The following is a 27,359-nucleotide window of genomic DNA, read 5'->3' on the forward strand; positions in this document are numbered from 1 at the left end:
AGCTTAACAGAATAGAATAGAACTTAACAGAGAGCACTTTAGTTCCCAGTCACATCAAGTCCATTGTGGAGGAGGAAGGTGTTGATGACAGAGCAGGGGGCATGCAATTATTCAGGGACCAAGCACTTTTTATCCACTGGCTCCTGACCTCCTCCAAGGCCTTAGTTTTCATCGTTCTGCCAGCAGATAAGGAGAGACAGAGAATACAGAATTTCATGGGAGCTTATAGGCCAGAATTTGAAGTGGAAGCTGTAATTGAGCTACATGGTTATATCTAATGGCCTACATGGTCCAGATACATCCCCAGAAGAAAAAAAAAAATGAATTTGCCAAACAACCAGCCACTGTCTGCCACATGGAAGAAACCAGTCAATAGACAGCAAGAGGAATGAACAGATAGACTGAGAGGAAGAGAAGTGAAATGGAGAGAAAATCTTAACGGCTTTCTAGGCTCTGGTGTCAGCCCCTTCCTGAGGCCCCACTGTATCCCTGCAACTGGGTTCTGCAAGACATTTTGACATTCTGTAGCCTTCTAATTCCCCTACTCTGCTTAAACTAGCTGACACTGGTTTCTGCAGTTCACAGTGAAGACAGTTCTAAGAAATAGTCACACTCAGGAAGATTGTAACAGCTTGGAAGATACATATGTCTTCAAAATCACCCACACTGTCTCTAGAAATGTACTGCGAGTTTTATTCACTTGTGCCTATTTCCGTAATGACATTGGCAGCCTGGAGATTAGTATTTACAATTGTGCTAAACCCCTTCATACAGATGCTGCAGCTGAAGTCAGCATAAAAAAAAGCAAAGCAAGACAGTATGAGCAAGCTGTGCCAGAAAGAGTTGGTTATTAAATCACACACATTGATTTATAGCTTCAGTTTGCCGTTACCTAAATGTCTAGTTATTTAACAGCTGTTATGAATCAGCCAGATAGAGGATTAAGAAGGACTGGGGGTTAGGGGAGAAGTAGATTTAAAAATGCTTTAATCTTACGCTACAATAGAGGAACAAGTTGAGTCAGGTATCATGTAGTAATTTTGGTTCTCTGATGCTTCTTAGAGGGGAGTATTGTTCAGCTGGAACGTGAAACAGTGTGACATAGACCAGTGGGTTGTGTACGTGTTAACCCTGTCTGTAAGGTAAGTAATGCTGGGTATCAGGTAGAAAGCAATGTATCAATAAATATTGGAAATAGCTTGCTCTATCAAAATAGTTCCCACTCTCATTGGCTGTAAATAGATAACTTACTTCAGAAATTTGTTTGGGAATATTAAGATTTAACAAGAAGTAATGTAAGTTAAGACATAGGTTACCAAATAGAAATCAAGATAGAGTGTGGTTAGGGTAGTTCCTTAGCTAATTGCGTTTAATCTCCACACCAACGTCTTGGATAATAATCAGGAAGGATTTACCAAGTGGAAGTATCTCTTTGTAAAAATTTATTTTACAGAGGAATTCATAAAGGCCAAAAAGGACTTGCTAAGAACATCTGAACCTCTATTCTGAGATAAGGTCAGGGTAAAAGTTTACTCTTTGTATGCATTCTGCACACTAGAAAGAGCATAAGCTGGGTGCTGAGGTGACGCCCCATTCCTCGCCTCGAAAGATGTGCTGGGCCAGGTGCAGCAGCTCATGTCTGTAATCCCAGCACTTTGGGAGGCCGAGGTGGCTGGATTCCCCAAGGTCAGTAGTTGGGGACCAGCCTGGCCAACATGGTGAAACTCTGCCTTTACTAAAAATACAAAAATTAGCCTGGTGTGGTGGTGTGCCCTGTAATCCCAGTTACTTGGGATGTTGAGGCAGGAGAATCACTTGAACCCAAAAGGTGGAGGTTGCAGTGAGCATTTCATGCCATTGCATTCCAGCCTGGGCTGCAGAGCGAGCTTCTGTTTCAAAAAAAAGAAAAAGAAAAAAAAGAAGCTAGGATGATGCCACTCCTTGCCTCTGGGGAAAAGATGCTATGCTGGTCCAACAAGGATCCTCTTTTGTGTCCTGACTTGCTTTCTCCTTACTTTATTTGGTCTGTGCTCAGAAGTTTTTCTTGCTCAAATCTTGGCCAAAGCATTAAACTTGCAAAAAGTATAACATCTTCATTGTTTCTTATTTGATGCCTCCAAAAATTTTGCTTCCTTTTAAAATGTTTTGCAAATTCCCACCTCTAGCTCTCTTACCTGAACTTTCTGTGCAGTAAACTATGTTGTCTTTGGAGGCCGCTTTGTCTCTGTGGACCCGTGCTCTCTTATGCATGATTGTGAAGGAAGAGATTTTTAAAGACCACTCTCTCCCTCAACACACACACTGGCTTTATGTTCTGTTTGAAAGCCAACACATGGCTGCTCTCTTGTACAGACGCACATACCTTGCCTTAAAGTTAAAAACCTCCTCTCCATTCCTAGCCCCTCTCACAACAGCAGAAGCCTGTGGTTGCCATTTAATTATTTTATGCCAAATATTGAACAGAACTGAGTTTTAGAAAAGCTCATTTAAAAGACGAATACCACCCCTACCACTGAAATTATCACCACCACCTACATCCACGTCTCCTTACAACTATCTCAAAAAGGTATTTGCTAAAATATTCCTGTATGGATTCTCCCACCGAAAACAGGACCTGAGAAGATAGTGATTGTGTGATTTGCCCAAAGCACACAGCTGGTAGTAGGTGGCTCTTATGCTGAGAACCACAGCTCCTCCTTGCAGCTAAACAAACACCTCCACAACTAGACAGAGGAGAGGAGCAGTTACAGTCTAAAGGGCACCTTGAGGCCCTAAGTCTGTGATTGAAAAAGTACATAGTAGCAAAAGTTGTATGAACTATATCTGTATCTGTAATTAGTTTGCTCTCTAGCCACAGGGTCTTTGTACAGACTGTTTCGGCAAGACACAAATATGTGAGCACAGAGTAAGGCAAAAGCAAGTCAGGACACAGAAGAGGACACAGGCTTTTGTACCGAAATGCTTTTCTGCTCCTGTCCATTCCACCTGGTTAACTCTTTCTTCAAATTTCAGTGTATTCAATTCCTTTTTGACCTCCTGACTTGTACAACAGGGCAACTATATCCTTTCATAGCTCCATGTACCTCTCCTCCATAGCACCATGGTTCTTGTAATTAGTTGTGATATTCTTTTTTGATTATTGTTTATTTCTGTCAACAGAATGTCTGCCCCATGAGAGCAGGGACTCTGATTTTACTCACTGGACACCCCCCCACCATTATAGCACTGTGCTAGGCATAGAGTAAGAACTCAGTAAATATTTGTTAAATAAATGCATAAATAATGCTTTTGATGTGTAACATAGGCTATCCCTAAGTTACAGAATTCAGAAAGCAGAAATATCTTAGAGAGAGGCACTCACCAAATCATATCTGCTAAAGATTTCACAGTGTAAATAAATAGGAAGAAAGCACAAACAAAATATATTTCTCACTTGGTTGTTATTTAGGCAAAATGTTATCCTAGGTAAAGAAAGGACAGAAGCTGGGGTGAGCTGAGGATGATTTTCCAAGGCAAGCCCCAGCAGCAGGCAGTCCTGCTGAAACAAATGGGATACACAGGCTTCGCTCAGTCTCCAGCATCTACCAAGCCCATTAAAAAGCTCGTATTAGGCAGCAAGAGGTCTCTTATCTTCCAAAAGAGTCTTTATTTTTATTAGAGGTAGTTGGCCATTGTATACTGTTTGTGCCCCTAAAAAGTGATTTGGAAATCAGATTTCAGAGACAGTTAAACTAAATTCTAAATACACTAGGGGAATGCTCCTTGACTTGGGATTCATGAAACAAACTTCATAGTCTGCGAGTTCCTAAGACTACACTCAAAATGTGGTTTATGTGCAAATACATGTATTATTTTCTGGAAAGAAAACTCCAGAGCTTTTAATTAGATCACAAAGGGATTTATAACTTCAAAGAGGTTAAGAATCATTAGTAGGAGAACATATTGGAAATCCTGTAGCAAATTCCTCTGTAAAGCAAAGACTAATATATCTATATTACATATAATCATTTATTGTTAGTCTATTGTTTAAGACAAAGCCATTAGACTCATTTGTATCTAGAGTAATATAGGCATATTCATGGCTCCATGGAACTTGCATATGCGGGGAAATGAAATTAATCAAGAATTAGTCATAGGAAATTTTTTAAAATTACATTTATGCCTATAAGGAAATATTCATTATTGTTATTACTATTATTTCTTAGACCAAAACTGACTCAAAATTGAAAACTATAAGCTAACTGCTAAGTTATTTTTATATTGAATGTTTTTATATCTAATATATGAAAGCAATTTTTATTGATTAAAAAAATTAAACAGTCATCCAGTGTGATGACCTCAATATTTTTATAAGTATGAACTTAAGATCATTAGAAGAAGTGGACAATTTTAGTAAACGTTTTTGTTGTTGTTCGGTCTTGACCTAAAAATGTTGATTTATCCGAAATCAAAGATTTTTGGCAGCGTTCCTGGCATAAGTGAGGAACATAGCCCATCTTCCTAGATTAGCAATGTTTACTACAAGTAAAAATATTTTTATATTCAAACACATACCAATGTATTGATGAGAAAAATGTGCGTTATTTTTTAATACAAGCCACAAGACCAAGAAATTTTAATCTTGCAGTGGGTAATTTCTGCTTTATCCTCTTCGCTCCAGAATACTGAAGACTCTTTGGACACAACATTGGTTGTTAGTAGCACTCTAGACATAATATTTTTTTAAAAACATAAATCATTTGTCTCGTGACCTAGAATGCAACTAGTACAAAAATTACAAATAATTTTGTTTGCATATATTCAAAAATTTAGATTGGTGCTATTTTACGAACAATACTGCAATTTTATAGTTATTTTGTGCAACTTTATAGTAATAGATAATTCTAGGTTCTCTGGTGTTTTTATACATGTTGATTTCTTGTTCTACAAACTACTTATTGGTAAAAATGGGGTAGAGATTTTAATTTGTAATCCACATTCTCATGCATTAATACCTATCCTCTTCTAATTTTCCCAAACCTAATCAGAAAAGTTATTTTTTCTCTCTACAACACCTAACCATTAGACACTTTTCTTTCATTACATGTACAACCATTTAATCCATCAATAGCAATAAGAATGACAATGGTTATCATTTGTTGAATATTTATTATGTTGTAGGTACTGTGCTAAGTTCTTTTATATATGAGATTTTTAAAAATCCTCACAAGTATCTTTCATGGTGGAAATACTTTTACTTCACAAATGAGGAAACTGAGGCAATAAACATAAGTAACTTTCCTAAAATGACACAGGTATTTGTAAGAAATTGGATCTTAAACTCAGCTATGACTCCAAACTCTTAACCATTACCTTGTAATTCTATCAATTTTTAAAATCTTTAATGTCTCACATTTTTTTGTAGAAATCAGTCTGCATAGTGCTTTTACACATAATCTTCTTGTTATGACACCTGATGAGCAAGAAGTAGAGAACTGTTCAGCAAGGGGGTGGCGGTGGTCTTTGTTCTGTATTTGGAGTGAGCTAAGCTTACCGCAGGGGTAATGAAGGAAAGTAGATGTGGGAAAGTGGCCTAAACTTGCGTAAAAGTGCAGAAGGAAAAGTGAGAACTTGGTGTGCCTGGAGTGAAGGGTATGTGGTATGATATGCAGGAGATGAATGTGGTTCCAAGAAATGTAGAGGGCTACTCTATGACAGGGATGGGCTGCCATGCTGAGGAGTTTTGGAGTCTTAGTGATATGAGGGAGTCTTTGGAACCTATTAGAAAGGGACAACTTCAGCAGGCTTTTTTTTTTTTTTTGAGGAAGATCATTATGGCAGTGACTCAGATAATAAAAGGATCAGCTTGGTGTGTGGATGACAAGTTAGATGTTTTCTGCAGCAGCCAAGGTGAGAAATGATCAGGAGCAATTAAACAAACGGCAGAAGGAATAGGACACTGGGGACAAAATTAGAGAGAAATCCTGAAGGAAGCGTTGACATAACTTGGTGGCTAGTAGCTTCAGGGGTTTGCGGGAGAAGGAAGAATTGAGGATGACCTGAATATTTGAATGAAGGTAATAACATTTCCCCAATCATTCTGTCATAAGTATGGATGCAACTGTTGGCTTCCATTAAATTTAATGTGATTTCATTATTTGAAACCGATGGCTTCATTTAATTTTATATGCTATCATGCTAACATGTAAAAAATATTATGTATTCTGAAAAAACTGGAGAAAAGAAGAGAAACATGGGCCTGAAATATGGCAGGAAGTAGTAGTTCTCTGCATCTAGCAAGTTTTTCTAAAAGCTGGTACATTAAGAAAATGAAAAGTAAAGGCCAGACTGGGGAAAAAATGTTTGAAATGCAAAGGATTTTTATCCAGAACATATAAAAACTACTTCAAATGAATAATAAAAAGATAAAAACCCTAATTTTAAAAGAATAGGCAAAAAACTTGAATATTACACAATATTCATGACCAATAAGCACATGAAAAGATAAATCCAAATTAAAGCCACAGTGATACCATTTCATACCAGCTAAAATGTGAAAATTAAAGAGCCACCATGACAGTCAACAAAACAATAGAGCAACTGGATACTTCAGATATTACTACTGAGAGTGTAAAATGACACAAACGTTTTGGAAAAGTATTTGGCAGTTTCTTATAAGGTTAAACCTTCATCTGCCCTACAGTCTAGCAGTTCCACTCCATGGTATATACCCAAGAGAAGCAAGTACATGTGCCCATAAAAAGACATGCACAAAAACGTTTATAGTAGCTTATTCATAATAGTTCCAAACTGGAAACAATGCAGAGAATAGATATACAAATAATGATATATTCATACGGTAAAGTACTAGATAGGATTTAAAGAGAACAAATAAGAATGCAACAGCATAGATGAATCTAAATTAAAGGAATAAAAGAAACTAGACACAAAAGAGTACATACTACATGATGCCATTTATATGAGTTACAAAAATAGGTAAGATTAATTTATGGTGAAAAAATTCAGAACTATGATTTCTCAGAAGGAAGGGGGTTTCCTGGAGGAGGAAATTATAGAGATTTCCTATATAGTAGTGATAGAAATATTCTGTATCTTATTTAGATGATATTCATATGGGTCTATATATTTATCAAAATTCATCGAATTATATTAATCTTTAGATTTCATTATGTGTAAATTTTACCTCAATTAAAAGGTATATATTGGGTAACTCAGATACATTTTAGATATCGATGACTGAATAGAGTGCAAAAAGTCACTTTTTTTTCCCCAAATGAGCAGCTCATCAATAACAAAGACAACAGCAGCAAGAACAAAAATGCTAATGCCCAGGCTTCATCTCAAATCAGTTAAATCAAAATTTCTCGAAGTGGACCCTAGGCATTGGTATTTTCTTAAAAGTTATGTAATCTATTTGAGAACAACTTAAATAGGCCAATAGCTCGGCAAATTAGTAGAACAGATACTTAAATTAATAAATTAATGTAATTGTTGTTATGGACTAAGCCCAACTCCCTGTGTGACAGTATAATATTTGGAGCTAGGGTCTATAAGAAGGTGATGAAACTTAAATGAGGCCACAAGGGCAGGGTCATAATTCAATAGAACTGGTGTGCTTTCAGGAAGGGGAAGAGACACCAGAGCTCTCTCTTTCTACCATGTGGGGACACAGTGAGAAGGCGGCTTCAGCAAACCCTGAAGAGAGCCTTTACCAGAAACTGATTCGGCCAGCACCATGATTTTGGACTTCTCAGTCTTGAGAACTGTAAGAAAATAAATTTCTGTTTAAGCCATCCAGTCTATGGTATTTTCTTTTGGCAACCTCAGCAGAATAACATAATTGCCATGCTTGGAAATGAAGATTTGAGTTGTCAAACTAGAAAATAAAATCAATGTTAACTATATTAGTTTTTTTTTCCTTTTAAAAATTTATTTTAAAAACAGGAAGAGGGCTGAGGGTGGGAGAAAATGCATTGCTCTATCTTCAGAGAGGCAGGTTCAGGAATGCTGAGGGGTAGAGAATAGAGACACACATATATATTTTAATAAGATCTGTTTTGCTCTTTGTGTTTTTAATTTGTAAGGTTTCTTTTTTGGCAGAGATTTAGATCTCACTATCTTCTCTGGCTCAACATGGCCCAATTTTGGGAAAAAAAAAAAAGTATGTGAGATACAAAACCGGCGAGTGAGGGCCCGGCACGCCTCCAAACCCTGGCCCGCCCGCTTGCGGCGAGGGCTCCGCAATACTCCCCACAGCAGCCATCTCTCACCAAACAAAACAGAAGCCCCCGAAGAGAACAAAATGGAAAAAAAAAAAAAAAAAAAGATTTTTCACAGATGAAGAAGTTCACATTCATTGGATTCATTGAGCCTGCTGCTGTCCCTGTCGCCTGGGCGGTGGCTGGGGCCTCCCGGACCTGGAATCTGCGGGTAGTGAGCGGCCTGCTGTCTGTAATACTTGCCCAGGGCACACTGTAGTCTGGCTGGGAGCCTGGGGGAGCTCCTGGACCCTCTGCGGTGACCACTCACCCTGGCATCTAGTAGTACTCCTCCCAGGCCTTCCTGCAGTCCTGCTGCGGGGGCGCTGCGGGCTGCGCGGGCTGCTGGGGCTGCTGAGGCTGCTGGCCGATCTTTTGGTAACACTCTTCCCAGGCCTTAATGTAGTCCGACCAGCCGGTAGGCTGGGGCTGAGGGGGCGCACCTGGAGCGGGTGGGCGGGGGCTGAGGGGGCGCGCCTAGAGCGGGTGGACGGGGACTAAGGGGGCTCGCCTGGAGCGGGTGGGCGGGGGCTGAGGGGGCGCGCCTGGAGCGGGTGGGCGGGGGCTGAGGGGGCGCGCCTGGAGCGGGTGGACGGGGTCTGAGGCGGCGCGCCTGGAGCGGGTGGGCGGGGTCTGAGGCGGCGCGCCTGGAGCGGGTGGGCGGGGTCTGAGGCGGCGCGCCTGGAGCGGGTGGGCGGGGTCTGAGGCGGCGCGCCTGGAGCGGGTGGGCGGGGTCTGAGTGGGCGGGGTCTGAGGCGGCGCGCCTGGAGCGGGTGGGCGCGGGGCAGGGGCGGGTTGGGGACTGTTGGTAGTAGTGCGAGTAGAGGCGGCTCACGCGGCGTTGGGGTCCACGGCAGCCGCAGCTGCTCTGCTTGGGTCGTGAGGAGCAGGAGGTTGCCCCTGGGGGTAGATATTGCCCCAGCCCTGGGGTGGGTACAGGTGAGGAGGGAGCCCCCTGGCATGCGGTGGAGCTCCAGGTGGCCCTGGTTGAAGTGCCCAGGGTTGAAGGACCGCACTGGGCCAGCAGGGCCTGGGACGCCTGGGCCTGGTCCAACAGGGCAGAGAGAACCCTCGATCTCCTCGACAAGCTGCTCCTCAATCTGCTGGGGCGAACCCCGGATGATGAACAACTTGAAGTTGGGGTCCCCGTTCGGTGGCATCTGCTGGATGATCTCTAGGAAGGTTCCCGTCTGCTGGCTTATAGCTTTCACGTTCTCGCCACCTCGGCCCATGACCAGGCCTCACTTGTGAGTAGGAGTGGAGAAGATCATCCCCCGCTAGGGGGCCCCCAGTTGCTTTGGCCTCTTCCTCAGTCTCGGACTCCCCGGGGGCATGTGTGAACCCCCTGGAGAGCCTGGGGGACCACTTCTGAGGCTGTGGAGGTCACTGACGATCCGGGCTGCGTACTCGCACCTGTCTGGGGGCCCCATTATAGGAACAATCTTCTCGGGCCCTGTCCAGTCATTTTGCTGGAACTGTATCCGCCCACCAGCGTCATTCTGGATCTTCTGGATCATCTCTCCGCTCCGGCCAATGACCACGCCGACAGAATCCTGGGCACCCGCACATCGATGCCCCTGCCAATCTGAGGTCCTTACTGATTCTGGTCCCCAAAGCCGCCTTGGTGACGTTCCCGGAAGATGTCTATCACCATCTGCAGGCTTGCTGCACTTTGTAAGGATCCCCATTGATCCAGAGAGGATTGTCCACATTCGAATTCTGAGAACCATCGTGAATTAAGATCATCTTCACTCCAGTGCGTTCCTGCAGCTGCTTAACGGTCTCCCCCGTCCTTGCCGATGACCAGGCCGGCGTCGCCTGCAGGGATCATGATCTGCACTGGTTCCGTTCTGGTGTTGTCGTGGAACTGTTCTGGGGGACCCCCACGATCCCGAGACACAATGTCATCCAGCATCATCTTCGCTTTCTGGAGAGATTCTGGGGCTCCTGTCAAGGACACACTGTGCTCGGGTAGGCCACCAGTGTCTGGAGAAATCTGTATTTTACAGCCTGAATCCAGTTGGATTTTGTTAATTTGTTCGCCTCCTATGCAGTGATCAGGTCGACCACGTGTACAATGACAAACCTGTAGTCTTCTGTCGTTGAAGTCCTCGGGACTATGGTTCCAAGGATTGGTGGATAGATGGTTCCAAGGGATTGGGTTGGGGGCAAACACTGCCCTTTGCCCTGATATGGAGAGGAAAGTAAAGCCCCTCCTCCCGGGAAGGTGGACCGCTGCCTCCAGATGTGTCCTAAGGTCGTGGGGCAGGGCACGGGGGGGGGGTTCCAAAAGTGAGACCCCGAGCTCCGTGGTGCCTGCACACCCAGAGGTCGCTCCTGGTGACCCCCAGTGCGTCCCTACCCCATGCAGGGGGTGTCACCCACAGGGAGCCCTCTGGAGGCGCTGAGGGAGGCCCAGGACCCCGCCCACGGCTTTAACTACATTTGATTTTTATACCATGTTGGAAAATTCACATTTCTACTCACTAAATAAAGGAGTTTGATTTTGCATCATAACCTAGGCTTTAATTCAGCAACTCATTCTAATTTATAAGTACTATATGACTTGGGATTTTAATTGAGTAATAAACACATTATTTTAAACGTGCTCAGATGCAGCCAGCATTTCACACTCACCTACGTTTGCAGGTGTTTCACTGAACTCAAATGGCCTTTCTTAAATTCAATAGAAACATGCTCAGAATTATAAGACAACAATTATTTAATAGTTAAGTATAAATTAATCAGTAACAGCACAGATAAAATAGGTTTCCTCCTTAGAAGAAAATTAATTTTTGTGAAAGTTGGAAGCCTGGTTTTACTTTTCTTTTTAATGTGGAATAAACGGAAATATGTCAAAACGTCACTTTCATTTTTTTCTCAGTAAATCAATCACCAATTAAAATTGGAGTTTAGAGCATATTTGTTTCATTGCTTTAATAATTTTTCATGTCAGTACAATCTTCCATTGCTTGGGACAATCAGTCAATATGAAGTAATCATATAGCTGTGATTACCGGTAGGTATATTCCAGTAGAAAAAACTTTGTTTTATAGGTTTATATGAAAAATATATTTGCAATGCTACTACCTTGCAGTTAGGAAATCTCTTTAACATATAATTAGTTTCAAAATTCAGTTTCAACTTTATATTCTGTTCAAAAGGGTCTCAAATATTCAAGGAACATGAAAACACTGAAAAATACTGCATTTTGGCAGAAGAGAAACATCAAACCCAATTATCATCTGAAAGTAAAAAAATATTTGAAGTTTTGATTTGTTAGTCTTTTCAACATCTTTTACAGTCAACATCTTACGCATGTAAGATACTATATTAGGGGCTTTAGAAAATTTAAGGATGAAACAGACAGACTAATGGGTGTGTGGCTCAGGGAAAATAAGATATCTATCTATCTATCTATACACACACACACAAATAAACAAAATATTATTGTATGATTCAGGCAAAGATGGAATTATGTGAGTTCAGAGGAAGAATAAGTTCTTTCCAGAAAATAGAATTAGGGAAGATTTCTTTGGGGAAAAGCGAGAATGTCAGCGTAGCATTGTGACTTGGATACAATTTAGACATGTTATTTTATTGAAAGTGATTGGATGTTGCTCAATACCAATATCTTTCCCTACAAGTCCCTTCACACGCCAACTCTTCTGGGTCTTTTCATCTTCTGGATGGACTACCTACCTCTGAAATATCTTGAAATCTAATATTCAGTTCATTCAACATAAAGTCCAATTCATCTAGGGAGCTTCTGCTTTCATCTTCATCTCTGCTTTGCTGTCATTAATATTTATATATTTTTAATGGAACAACCTTGGAGCTGAAAGACCTGAAGTCAAGTCCAAGATCTACTACCTAATAGCTGAAAAAGCTGCTAAGTTACTTATTCATCTTAACCCTCAGCTTCCTCATTTTCAAAGTGATATGTATTACTGATAGTTCCTATCTCACAGGATGGTTGAGAGTATTCAATAAGGTAACATACAAAAAGATTGTAGCACTGCCACTGGCTTAAATAAAAGTACAATACATATTAATTTGTGTGTTGTATATCTTGTTATTACTATTTACCAAGTCCATTCTGGTCTTACCTTCTTTCTTACTCACATTGAACTATATGATTGATCATTTTCAAGTCTCTTTTATCAGAACGATCAAATCTCATACTCTTGTCCTTCTGACACACTGTGCAAACATCCAGACTTGGATCGATCTAATGCCCCATTCTTTTCTGTTCCTACTCACAGCCTGTTGAGTACTGCTGGATGAAATCAACAGGTAGCGGTGCATTTACAGTGTTATAGCCTTCCACTATCCTGTGGCACTTAATGTCACAGGTCAATTCCGTGACATATCTCTGGTCAATTGTGCTTAACCGCTAGAAGCCTTTCCTATTTCTTTCAAGAATGACCAAACTTTTGGGACCCTCAGTCTCAGCAGGGTACCTTGGCTATGAATCTGAAGAAGCTTTTAGAAACCTCCTGCTCTCCTTCCCCAACAAGCTGTTCTGTGAACACCCCATCATTCCTGCCTCTCTTTCATAACTTATTGCTTACTTTAAAGATGGCACGTTTGTTACATTTGTTGAACTTCAGTCTGCTTAGATCCAGTTATCATTTCTTACTCTTGCTACTTATAGACTGTTCCTTCAATTGCCTTCAAATTTGGACATTTCTAGGGACCTTTTCTTTTTCCACTTTTCTTTGCTTTTTGCACTTTCTCCCATTGAAGCCACAAGGAAAGATTCCAAACAAATTCTGTTATCAAGGCCCCAAAATCTCTATTTCTATTTTCATGTAAATGGTTCAATGAACCTAATTTGGCATCCTCCTTAAATCATATTCACTCTTTAATCAACTGTATTTTGAGCACTGAAATTACTTTATTGTATGTATGATGTCTTTTAATCAACAAAATCAAAGAGTTCATCTAAGTTCTCAGAAATTACACCTTCTGATTCTTCCTCTACCTCACTGTGAGCACTGGTTTAGTCTTCTTCCCTAGTCCTTCCTCCTGTGATTCCTCTGATATGTTTAGGCTCCATTGCTGGTTTCTTCCTCAGTATACATAACCTCCCTGGAAGTCTCCTCTATTTCCATGACTTCTTCTGTAGCCTATATGCCAAGGATTACCAAATTTATTTATTCAGTTCATTCCTCTCGCCTCATCCAGATCATCTTTTCAACTGCTGATCAACCTCTTTACCTTGCATTCCAATAATGGCTAGTATTCATTCAACCAATCAACAAATATTTAGTAAGTATCTACTGTATACCAGGCACAGTGTATGTACTACAGCTATGATGGGTAAATCAAGGAGACAGCATAGATGGGATGCAGACATACAAACAGGCAATATAACATATAATACATTCTATGACAGGTAAGTTCACTGGAGAGGGGAAATTAACTAGTCTTGAGAATGGGAATCAAGATTGCTAACTTTAACCCCATTCTACCCCCTTGCATAACACCTGGCACATATTAGGTACTTAATAAATTTTGTTAGATTAAGGGACATCAAAGCTGGAATTTGACAATGAGTTAGTATTACCAGGTGAAAGAGCTCAGAGAGGCAGAAATTATTTCCTAAGACCAATAAATATACAAAGACTCAAGGGATAAAGGCTGTCTGGGATGATCTTGAGGCAAGTATTTTGGAACAGCTGTAGTAGGACTCAGAAGCTCGGTAAGCATTAGTTTTCTTCTCTCCTTGTACAGGAATTTTACGTATATTGTCTCTTTAGTTCTCAGGTAATTATTTACATTTGCATGCTAAGTATAATTACACCAATTTTACAGATTAGGAAACTAAGACTCAGAGGGATTAGATGATTTACAAAGTCCCATAGCTATAGTCAACTCCATAGTCAGCATCAGTTATATGACCTGTGCAGTTGCATAGAATTTGTTTTTTGTAAGTGAAGTTAGATAGGACAAGGGAGCACATGTGTAAGCAGATGGGCTACACATAGTGTGTACTCTTTGCCATCCCAGGAGCACAGAATTCTGTTGTGGAATATGTAAGCTCAGTAAAACTCAAAACTCAGTACAAAGTAAATGTGTCATATCTATGACTGAGCAAACTTACTATTCAAACCAGAATTTTCTTTAAATACAAAAAGAAGGCAATGGTGTCCTAGGAAACACAACCAAGAAATCTTTCATACTCATGTTACTTCTCTGTACTAGCCAATCCTTTATGCTGAAAATTATAACATAGAAGGAAAGGGAAAAATTGGGCAATGCTTAAAAAGTCTTTCCTTAGTTATTTGTAAGTTGAAAGGAGAGAGTGTTGGCAGAATGTGAGTGTAGTATATCAAGAAATGAAATAAAACAGTTGAATTTGTGCAGTGTTTTCACTGTTCTGGTAAGAATGAAATGCATGGGTACGTTCAAACTAAATGCTCTCATATTTGCATTTTAAACTGGTATTGCTCAATATAAAGACATATGATGAAGTAATAAAATTAATGCCAATACTTTAAAATTTTTTTTATTTAGAACGTGAAATAGCAAATAAAACATTGTAAGAAGCTGAAGAGGGTCTGTCAAAGGAAGAAAAAAGCTTTTATTTTAGTACTTTTAATGGCACTTTTTTTCCACCTTTTTAATAAGGGTCTCCACATTTTTATTTTGTAATGGGCCCTACAAATTATGTAGCTTGCCTTGTCTACAGCCAATAAATGGTCAAGCTACAATTTGATTTCAGGTTTTCTGCATCCAAATGACACACATACCATACTTGCTGTGATACTAACTATGTGGGATTAATCCAGTGAAATCTAAGTCATTCACCATTTCAACTGCCATAGCTTCTCTTGTCTTTGAAGGATGAAACTATATTAACTGTAGTGGATGCTGAAGTGCCCTCCCTAAATTTCCTATTCATGATAGACATTCATTGCCCCAGCTACCACATCGGCTGTTGAAGGTTTACAAATGAGTCGCTGCCTCAGAAATGCCTTTGGTCAAAGAGAGCCTCTTGCCTCAATTTAGGACATCTCTAAAAGATCATCCCTGCTACAGAGCTACCCACAGGACTGACTGTGGCCTCCACTGATACTGAATTGCAGCTCAGCTCCTTTCTCTGCCAGTTCTTTCTTCACTCTCTCCTGGGTCTTACTCCCAAAAGTACTACAATAAACTTCAAGCACACAAATCTCTGACTCTGGGTCTGTCTCACATGAAATCCAACATAGAAAGTCAAGAGTGGACACTGAATTGTAACAAATATGTCTTGCAGTTTTCAAATCGACAATTTACAGTGTATTCCTTTTCTAAATGTTCTTTTCTGCTTTTACTATAGTCATGGCTGCAATTACCTTTACTTCTACTCATACCCAATGAGATCTTGTTATTTTAGTGTTTTATACTGTGGAGTCTCTTTCTGTAGGCTTGGTGGCAGAGCTCTTGCTGAGCCAGAGAAAACATAATTCCTAAAAAAACCAGGAACCTCCTTTAAAATTGATTTAAAATGCAGTTCCTGTTCTTTTAAGCATTTTTCTCACTCAAGGGGAGAAGTATCAAAGCCAATCATTTGAAGGTGAATCAGTTGTCTGCCTGAATTGTTTTAAAGAAATTATTAAATATCCATGTCTCTTTGTCACTTTAAATGTTTTTGAGTTAAATTTACTTTGAAGTTTTCAACTTGAATTTTCTAAACTATGATTTAAATATTATAAAGCAGACTTATTATGGCTCAGGTTAGCTATAAAAGTAATTCATACTCATGTTCGTTTAATTAAAAAAAAACTCTAAATACATAAATGTCCTGGGCACAAGTTGGTACTGCCCCAGAACAAGTCTGCTGTATACAATGACATTTATTATGACTAAGTGTACATTCTGTAACTCATTTAGGAAACATTTGAATGACTCAACCCTAACTTTTGGCTACCAGAATTAGGAAGATAAAAATATAATAGCTTCTGAGTCATCAGGTGTGGATAAAGATATTTTGTAATACATTTAGAAAAGAAAATCATCCATAGAGAGGACATTTGATCATTTTTAGGACTTGTGGATTTTCCAACCAGTCCAGATCAAATCCTGGATATTGGTAGTTAGCATAGGATAAAGCATGCCACAAATGTGAAAGAGTCAGAATATTTTATTTTTATTTGCTCATGGACAACACTCTTTCTCTTACTCTCTCTTCCTGCTCGTGTCAACCACACACATACACATGGATACACAACTAAACTCTATTCCTCAATGTTATCTGTCAAATAAAGCTGAACTCTGAATACAAAAACAAACTAAAAAAAATCTCGCCTCATTTCAAAAGGCAGCTCTGAATGTCCAAAGTGAAACTAGAACAACTGAGTTTACAATGTGCTGGTCCGTAGCCACATGTCTTCCTGAGTGCACGGGTGACAGACACTTGAATGTGTAGTGCTGTGATGAGACAGCAAATCTTGTCACCTAATAATACATGTGACTTGTGGTTATTCATAGAACAATGTGGACTCCAAAGGGAGCCAAAAGGAGCTGCTTTCAGGACTGTATCCCCCCAAACCTAGAGTGATTCCATCAACACTTTGGCTATGAAGTGACTAAGCAGCTGTCAATTGACCCCTCATTTATAAAGACACAAGACAAAAATCAATTTAGGTCCTAATAAAGCAGGCCAAGTGTGAGCATATCAGAAATAGGAAACACTGGGGGCCGTGTGTGGTGGCTTATGCCTGTAATTCCAGCACTTTGAGAGGCTGAGGCATACAGATCCCTTGAGCCCAGGAGTTACCAACCCAGGCAACATGGCAAAACCCTGTCTCTACTAAAAATACAAAAATTAGCCAGATATGTTGGCATACACCTGTAGTCCCAGGTACTCAGGATGTTGAGAAGGGAGGATGGTTTGAGTCTGGGAGGCGGAGTTTGCAGCGAGCTGAGATTGTGTCATGGCACTACAGCCTGAGTGACAGAGTGAGATCCTGTTTCAAAAAGAAAAAGAAAAGAAAGAAAGAAAGCCCTGAAATCATATCAAGGAGCAACTACAGCTCAGCTTTGCTGTTACAGTGTGGTAATGTACAATGTAGTATTGCCAAATCTTAGGAGCATTAGAAATAAGATGTTACAGAATACATGATTTTTAGACTGTGTTTGGATTAGCAGAACACATCTCTCAAGTCTTCATAATGGCTACAAACAGGTGCTTGCTACTTCTCTAACCTCCTTCCTACAGCCCTCCTGCCAGTCTCTCACTTGCTCTGCCACCACCACATTGACCCAGCTGTTCCTGAGCTGTGCAGTGCACTCTCCTGTCTCAAGGCCATTGCACTAGCACTTTTCTCACCAGGAGTACCCTTTCCCTACAAAGCTACACAGCTCATTCCTTCACTTCCTTCTTGTCTTTTCTTAAATGTCTTCACCTCGGTAAGTTCTTCCTCGACCACCTTATTTGAAATCATATCCTCTCCCCATACTTCTTTCCTGCTTGATTTTGCTCAAAAAACACTTATCTTCATCTAACATTATGCATTTTATTTATTTGATTTGTTTTCTATCTCTTCCAACAACAGAATGTAAACTACTCAAAGACAGAGATTTTAGTTTATTTTGCTCATGGCTATGTCCCCCGTGCCTAGAACAGAGGCTGGCATATGGTAGAAACTTCATTAATGGTTTTTTAAATGAAGGAATGAATACATAGATAAATCTGCAAGCCATCTTTGTTCTGTGGTCTGGGATTCCAGTTTTTGACATCTTATTTACATTGAAAATCTCATAGCACACCCAAAGGAAAGAGAGATGATATAGTTTGGGCAGTGAACATCTAAACTATTACTTTCTAGAAAAGTCACATAATCAAATGACATCATTCACGAAATTGTAGAGCATTTTTTTCAGTTATAATGTCCTAGGTAAGCAAACTAAAGCATATACAACCATGTCAAACTGATTAATCTCATGATACTTTATTCACTCCATTTTCATTCAATAATGATGAGGCCTTAGAATTTAAACTGCTCAGAACAAGTCCCCCTACCCACGATGCTGAGCTTCAGGTAAGTAGTGTCTAAAATTAAGCATAATTCCTTTGTTGGTTGGGAAATGAAAATAAATATAAGAGAGGCAAGAGGGAGCAAAGATTAAGCCTGATCTTTGCGAAGGAAGAACACTAATTCACAAAGATTATATTTTCTCTGAAAGTCTCACCTTGCCTCTTTATTCTGGCCTGTATAATTCAAAATCTTTGATGCTATTGTTAAGAATTCAGATGATTTCTGTCTCTCCTTCTACTCTTTGCTCTGAAAAGATTTAGACAAAGCCAACTAAATTTAAAAAATAAGACTCAGGTTGTGCATGTGTGTCTGTTTGTATTTTCTGATGTAAGAAGAGACTAAATATACAGAACTCTTCAAGGGCATAGGATAGATGTTATGTTAGCATTGTTAATATGTTAATGTTGTACAGCAGATGTCATGAGAGGCATGAAATATATTTCATGACTCCATAGTAAATTTTGTAAGTCATTGCCATAAGAATTCGTACACGACAAAAATATAAAAGTTTGAAAAAGAGGAATTCTTAAACAAAAAAAGATGCTTAATAATTTATGAAAGGTAAATTAGCTGGATACATTCTTTGCCCTTTTGAAGTATGTGACAGGTAGGGTTTAGTGAAAAACAGAAACCACTTTAGCTATTCAATCAGGAAATAATTTAATTTAGGGATTACAAAACATTGTAAGACAAGAAAATCAGGGAAACGGCCATTAATATTCAGGAAATCAGGTAGGGCAGGACTTGCAGGGAGCCTTCATCACTGGCCTTAGTTTCCTGAAGCACCTAAGTTGGTGATTTGCAGGCAGACCCCTAGAAGTCACTGGCAAAGCCTCAGATCTGCTATCTGCCAAGGACCCTGTACCTGCTCACTAACTCCAGAGCAATAACGGTGCGTCTCTTCCACCTTCTCCTGCAAGTGTCTCTTGTTAGAAGACCCTAAACCAGAGCACTACTTATAAGGAGTCTGGAAAACATAAACCTTATGTTTCTGGGCCTTGCTTCCAGGGAGCGTAAAGAAGGGCCCATGCTGAGACACCGACAGATAATTCTGCCCCAAGTTGAAAGCAATGGGAACACCAGTGCTTTTCCTCTGTTTTCTGCAAATCCATTTAGGCTGAGGCAGGTGGATTCTAGCATAACCCAGTATCCCAAACAGTTCTTATGAAAGAACCAGGCATTCCCAGAACCACTGGTGGGTTTAACAATTTTTTTTTTTATGGCATTTCAATTCTCTTAATAAGACAATCTCAGTCTTCTTTTTACTCACATTCATCAATTCCTTTAAAGAGTTAATTCTGCTGAAAGGTCTTACTCTACGTGTACATCTCTCAATTGGCATCCCTACTAAGAATAGGGAGCAGCGAGGAAAGATTGTGGAAACAAAGGGAAAATTAGTTTATGCACATAAGGCAGAATGATATTTTACCAGGCTGACACTAAATTTTATCTTAGCAAAATTAATATTACAGTATAGTCTAGCAATTTTCCTCCTGCATCTCTGAAACCTTCCTAGCCTGTGACTCAGTTTCCTACACTAAAGGGTTGTTGCCACTGTAGTTAGGGAAGTCAGGGGAAGGAAATGCTTGCTCACCTTTGCTGTGTTTGGAATAACCACTCCACATCAAAGAGGTGACTCACTCTGCCCACTTGCCAGCTCTGAGCTTGCTTTCTACCTCCCACTACCCTTTCCTGGCTGTGCTGTTCTTGGCTGGAGAGGCCTTTCACCAGCAAGTCCAGGTTTGTGGAGCCTGGCACGCTTACCTCCCTGAATGATGAGGCTTTCCAAGGTGGGTTGCTCTACAGGTTGGGACCTGAAAGTGACCACCAGTTTGTCCAACCTACCACTCAAGGTGTATGACTCAAAGTCAAGAAGCTGGGCTTTCTGCCTCTGCTCCTCAAACCGTGCAAAAGGAAATGAAATCATTTTATTTCACCCTTTCTGTTAACAGTAAACACATAAGCTGAAAAGGTTATGAGTTCCTATTTTAATTGGATTTAGAGAAACATGTTGCTGCCTGGAATTCCAGAAGCCATCAAGTTCATTTCAGTGAACCCAGTGGTGTTATCGTAGTGTGGGGCAGATGGTAAGTACTCAGAAAATATTTATTCCTGATGGGTATACTTCTGTCTGTCTGGATGAAAACCATCTTGGGGTAAATAACTTCACTGTAGACATTCTTCGAGAGGAAAAATCTGCACGTCCTTTAATACAGTCCACTACTAGATTCAAAATAGAGGAGAATGTGGGTATGGAAAAATAAAGGACTTTGGAATCAATAGTGTTAGGTGTGAGATTAGATGCCATGGGCAACTCCCTTATGTTCTTATCACATAATGCAGTGTGTGCTAAAGGAGTTTGGAGTCAGATTGACTTGTTCTAGAATCTCAGAGGCTCACTTACCAGCCACATGACTACTGATGCTTGACTTCTTTAATCTTCAATTTCCTCACATAATGCATAGAGTAATAATGGAGTTTTCCTCATAAGCTTGTTGTAAGGATTAAATAAGACAGTGCAAATCAATGTCCTAAACATAGATCCTGGGACACAATTAGTATCCAGTAAATTTTAGATATACTCTAAACTTGTTACCTAACTTAGAAAAAGAAAAGAATAAAGCATGCCATTCTCTGCTTCAAGGAATGTTACAGATCTGGTGAACACAAAGAAAGTGCCTCCCAAGTGTGATTTGTAAGCATTATCTAATTCCCTCATTGTCAAGAGCCTATTCCTTTATTTTCCAGCATTTGAATGTGGGCTTTCTGCTGTTATCTTTTGGCGAAGTCTTTGACAATTTGCCCACAGGTTTAACAGATCAGCATTTAGAATGTATGCACATGTACCCTGGAACTTACCAAAAAAAAAAAAAGTATAGTGATGATGAGTATGACAACCTGTATGTGTTTAGGTAGCATAATCCTCAGATATTTTGCCACTGAATGTTCCCATTGCCAGCATTCCCTCATGCTTGGATTATTAGGGGAACTGAAATCTACTGCTGGTGGTAGATTGGTGTCTTTCTTTGACAGACCCTCTTCAGCTTCTTATGGTCTTTTAATTTGCTATTTAATGTTCTAAATAAAGAAGATTTTAATTTAAATTATTGGCATGAATTTTATCATTTCATCATATATCTTTATATTGATCAATACCAGTTTAAAATGCAAATACAAGAGCATTTAGTTTGCATATACCCATGTGTTTCATTCTTACCAGAACAGTGAAAACACTGAACTAAGTCAATCGTTTTATTTCATTTCTTAATATACTACACTCACATTCTACTAACACTCTCTCCTTTCAACTTAGGAATAAATAAGAAAGATTTCTTAAAAAGTATGCATTGCCTATCTTTTCTTTTTCTTCTTTGGAGTAATCCCAAGACTGACACCTGTTGAAATGAGACCCTTCCAGGATGGTAGTGGCAGTGGAATGACCTGACCATGTTAGAGCAAAGCTCCTCTTTCCTCACCTTTCTTTAAGGCAGCCAGTTAACCTTTGTTGGCCTGCTCTGCTAAGTAATAATGCTTCTGGGGCATTTGGAGAAGAATTGGTGTGAATGGGTTTATATATTACCCAGATGACCTCACTATTACTCATAGTCAGTTGGGAAATTTTCCAACCCTTTCTACTTAATTCTTACTATCTATGGGATTTGAACTGACATCTGCTATTGTGCTCATTTGAAAACAGCATGTCTGAGTATTAGGTTTCACTCAACAAACATTAAGTGAGAACCATTAGTAAGAGAGTGGGGCGAAATAGAAGAAAGTCCTTCTAGTTTCAGAAAAAGATCAATTTAGGTTCAAACAGCAATTCTGCCACTACTATGTGTATAACCTTGAGAATGTTAACCTCAGAGCATCCCTTACTGATCTATAAAATAAAATAATATCTCTTTTCAATGTTGTGAGAAATAATAAATATTTTTGTACTTAAAAACTCCCAGGTAGTAATAAGTGTTTAATAAATGGGAGCTGTTGTTAGTGTTGCTTTCTTATTACTCTAAATTTTTCTAGCAAAAGGAAATGCTCAGAGAAATTGGCCACTTCTTCTTTAGATGTTCCTATCCCATAAGACTGTTATATTAAATACAGAAAATGAGTGGGAAAATGCTTTGTAAAATCACAAATATAGAGTTACTGTGGTTATTTGGAGAAAAGGCACTTAGAACTGAAGACTAGGCCAAATAGAGTGACTTTCCTTTGTTAGAATATAAGGCAAGAGGACAAGAAAGGAATTAACTTAGGGCATAATTGAGACATATTTCTCATATGCTTCTTGGATTGATTCATTCTCCAATTGATGCAATTCTAAAATAAATTTTGTTTGGTGGTGTTTATGTGTACCTGTGTTCATTTCTGTGTATACGTGTGTGTGCGTGTGCCTCTGTACATGTACATGCTAAATATTTTTATTTGAACAATTTTCATTTTATTTATCTTAAGGATTAGGACACAAGAGGGAAGAGGAAGGAAAGTTAGATTCTACTCTTTATATATTACCAAAAAATTCAGGAAAATTGAACATAACAAGAAAAATAATGAAGCTAAAACTATCCTATCATTAATAGCTGGATGCATTTACACATATCCTAGATATGTATACTCATTAATTCAGTCTATTCTTTATCTCTGAATAATGAATAACCTTTTTTAAAAGTTGAATTTCTTTAATAACCAGGAAAAACGTACACTATTTGCAGAGCATGTATTCTCTGTAAGCTATCCTGATTAAAAGTCTGGCATTGGAAATTGGCTATGGCAACATAGACCATGTGATAAGGAGGTTATTAGATTACCTGGATAATTCTATCGGTAAAGACAGCCTACGTAGGCATGTAACTCAGTCCTCCAAGCCTTGTGGTTAAGTTTTATTTGCCTGCCTTGCCTGGGTAATTACTAAGATTTCCACATGGCTTGGATATATAGACATGGTAAAGATTTTTAGCTCAAGCTCAGAGAGTCAAGAAAGCCTGATTCGCATAATTGGTATTCTGCCTTTAAAACATCTATTCATTAATGCTTAACTGAATAATTTGCCTGTACTTGCCTTTTGAACTTTCTTGCGTGGGATGCTATTTGCCATCCATGACTATGGGGTTTTACAAGTCTACCTAGAAATATATATCCTTCTTAAAGTCCCTTCTCCCTAACTCTCCCTCTTCCTTCCTTGTTTTCTCCCTTCCTTTTTTTCCCTTCCAAATGTTTTTTATAAAATTGTATAATGCTAGACCTTGATGGAACCATGGGAATTGTAATTCTAGTATTTTACAAACTTCATTAATTTCTACACGTGGATTTTAATATATCTAGTTATTTAATATTTTTCTAAATAGATTATCTTTGTTTTTTAAAAAACCTAAAATATCTTTTAGATAACTTCTAAAAAACTATATTCAAGGATCATGGATTTAGTAGACTGACTATTTTTTCCTGATAATAAGAGAAATGTGTATCAAATCAAGTCTGGAAGTGTACCACCTAAAGTCGTCTCATTTAGCTTTGGGAAACACTGTCCCAGCCTTCAAATGAGAAAACTGAGGCCCAGAGAAACGTGGCGATGTTTTCCAGAGGCCAGTTAGGAATATAGCTAATAGTTGAAACTATGGTTTTGGACTCTCAAATCCAGGACTTTCTTGGTACAGTATGCTGACTTGTGTTTCTTATCTATTTGTCAGGGTTTTAAGAAATAATCACAAACTAAAATGTTAGAGAAAAACCATCAGTAGGCATGCAATGAAAACAGCCCATCTTCCTATTTATTTTTTCTTTAATACTTCTTAGGTCACCAGGGGCCCACAGATGCAAGACAGTGGTCCTCAACAAAAGTACTCATATGGAGGTTCACAAAGACTTTCTAAGAGCACAGGTAGTGTTAAGGATGGTTTCAGAGCCACACATATCACATGAATTCTTTCCTAAAAAAGCGTCTGTAGTTACAAAGAAGCCATGCTTTTCCTCCACCTGGAATCTTATTATGCAGCATTGTCCTGGAGGGAAAAACGCTTCAACTGGTGTAGGTGTGGAAGAGGGAAAGAGTTTCTTGTCTGGATGACAAATCCTAGGGGGCCTCTAATTCTTTGCTTTTTGCTGAAATGAAGAAGGGGCCAAACAAATTTTTCTCTGACAGATCTTTAAAAATACTTTTGCATGACAGATCAATATGTAATTTTTGGCATAAAAGTTGTATAAAGGTCTAAGAATTAAATGTCATAACTGTAATTTAAAAAGTATTTTTATTCTCATTTATAAATAGGGTTTTGTTTTTTTATTTTAGCATTTACCTCCATTAAAATGACAAGAAGAGAAGCACTGTCAAACTCTAACTTATTCTAGCAATAAGTAACATTCAGATACAGATCTATGGAGGAAAAACCTGAACCTATTAAAAGATACTTTTATTCCTTTAAATTTAATGTATACTTGTCAATATTTTGATATTTTAATTTTTATATTAAACAGTTCAATAATATAATGTATTTTGATACATTAATACATGCTTACTAATAATAATTGTAATATTACAGAAGAAATATTTTTTAACATTTAAAACCTGTTGGGAAATTTAAAAATTATTTTTTCTATATTTTTGCTGCAAAGAAGTATAGCAGTGTCATTAGTAGAAGTTTTAAAAATAGAATAAAATTATATTTTGTGAATTAAATTATATAAAATTTGGATAAAACTGGGTGAGAAAGGAAAATTTTACAGTAGGCTTAAAAAATAGAGGGAAGATGTAAAATTTTCAGCTATTAATAAATAGTTCATTTATGAATTGCTATTTTCTTAGATTTATGATGACAGAAAATTAAATCACTTTCTTATCTAAATTTCATAAGATGCATTTAAAAATAACATGACAATTTTAATCAATTTTAAAACAACATAAAAGATTAATATTTAAGAAAAGTTGGAAGTTACATAATATTTACATTTGGAACAAATTTAAGATGTCACTTTAAACTTTTGCAAGAGGTTATAGATATTTTCATATTCTTTTAAGGAGTAAATGGAGTTTGGAGAACATTGGTTTCAGGGCTGGAATCAGTTCCCTGGCTGCCAAATGCTCCTTAGAGAATTCTCAGCCTGATACTGGTTTCCTGGGAATGAATACAGTGACTGTCGAAAGGTGCACACTATCATCTGGGTGCTGCCAGTATTCTTGGGACAGTCTTTCAAATGTTCAGGCCCCAGGTAAGCCTGACTGCTCTATGGTTTTTCTATCTATCAGACTCATATCTACAGGAAAAGTTCAAATTCTGTTAGGAACAGTTGCACTAGTTACAAAGAAATCTTCAGCTCTCCATACCACTGTAGAATGTAACTTGTATTTACCAGGTAAAATAACGTGGTTCTTTTCCACATTCTTATAAAAGCTAAAAAAATCCAAGGCAGATAATTAGATTAAAAATCATTCGAATAAGAAAAACAGCAACATGTATTTAAAATGGATGCATATACAAATGTATATTTTTAAAAAATGTATGTAACCATAATATTGTTATTAAAATTTGGTAATAAAATTTGTGCTAAAGTTGTGTTTAAAAAGGAGTAATTCAGAACATAATACTTCACTCTAGTAATGTACCTATCTATTTCTACTATCTCAGGGAAATACAAATTGTTTATGACCTGTATCATAACATTATGTTTTGTAGCACCAAAAGTGTATAATAGAAGATATACATGAAATTTCCTTTAACTTTCTTTTCTGACTTTTCTATTGTTTTTGCAAAAAATACAAAAGAAGAAAAGCAAATTTTCCCATACATTTAAAATAATTTGACTTTTAAATAATTACAAAAGTATAAAAATTACAAAAAGGATCTGGTTGAAATTAATAATAATATTTCAGTCAAGACTTAATAACATATTTCAACCTGATTCTAGGTTAGAAGCAGCTTTTGGCTTCAACTTCAGAGCATTATAAAATATGAATTATAATCCATTCTATTATATCTTGATTATATTCAAAAGTGTTGACCTCTCTTTCCCAGTAGCATTTATGCTCACTTTGGGAGAAATAAAACAAAAAGATAACAAATTTAACACTAATGTAGGCATTTGTACACCAAATTCTTCTACAGAGAGGAGAACCTGGAAATAAACACATTCCTTTGTAATGTCATATCATTCTCAACAATTATAATTTTGCCTTATGTCAATCATATTTTACTCCCAAAATGTTTCAAATATGTCATGAAAACTATTATCTTTAGAAGAAAAGTAATAGAAAAAAACTCTTGAATTAAAAAAATTGTTTCTGTTCTAGACTTGTAAGGGATTTATGATAAATACCATATTGCTTGGAAAATCAGAAACTTGAGAAATTATTTGGAGCAATTAAGAAAAGCAATTATATTTAAGTATAAGTTGCTTTGGCAAACTGAAACAGGTCTTCAAATACTGTAAATTTAAAACAAAAATCCCAAAGTCCCCAGTTGTTTCACTTATCTTACCTACTTAGATGATTTAATAATAATTTTTAAAAAACTGAATCCAACATTTTTACTGGTGTCACAGAAATGAAATAACCCATAATTGGCTCTGACCCATTGAAAAAAATCACAGGACTCATCCAAAGAATAAAATAGGATGACTTGATAGAAAAGATGGACAAGTAGGAGGACTCATTTGGATTTAATCTTAGTGTGGGTGCAGCATGGTATTTAGGTCATTTACTTAAGACAAAGGAAGTGATGAGTTATACCTTGCTTTTTTGATAAAAATCACGCAGCAATTCATGCTTTATTCAGTGTTTAAATTACTATATCTATTTATGATATTTACAATAACCATGTTCCAAGCTGATTAAGCTTTAATCACCCCTGACTAAGCAAGTAGGCATGAAAGACAGAGAATAAGTCATAATTATTACTTGCTTACACATATCCTTACAATATTCAGGGACTTAGAGTCACTTGCACCTTCTGCAGCTAATTTTACCTAACCTTCTCTATGGAAAATAAATTAACTTGAGGCATAATAAAGAAATCGAAAGTGCAGAAAATATTTATTTGATAGCCTCTCAGGTGTTATTCAGTAATCTGCTGTTTTCACATAGGTT

The 27,359-nt window shown here is 38.2% G+C and overlaps 1 pseudogene; it reads right to left on the reverse strand.

The window, feature by feature from the left end:
- Positions 1 to 8,655: 8,655 nt before the first annotated feature.
- Positions 8,656 to 27,359, reverse strand: part of LOC105715612 (far upstream element-binding protein 2-like) — a 46,590-nt pseudogene continuing 27,886 nt past the window's right edge.

Source organism: Aotus nancymaae, unplaced genomic scaffold (genome assembly GCF_030222135.1).
Source record: "Aotus nancymaae isolate 86718 unplaced genomic scaffold, 86718_ANA_hifiasm-v0.15.2.pri h1tg000003l, whole genome shotgun sequence".
In the NCBI taxonomy this organism is placed as follows: Eukaryota; Metazoa; Chordata; class Mammalia; order Primates; family Aotidae; genus Aotus; species Aotus nancymaae.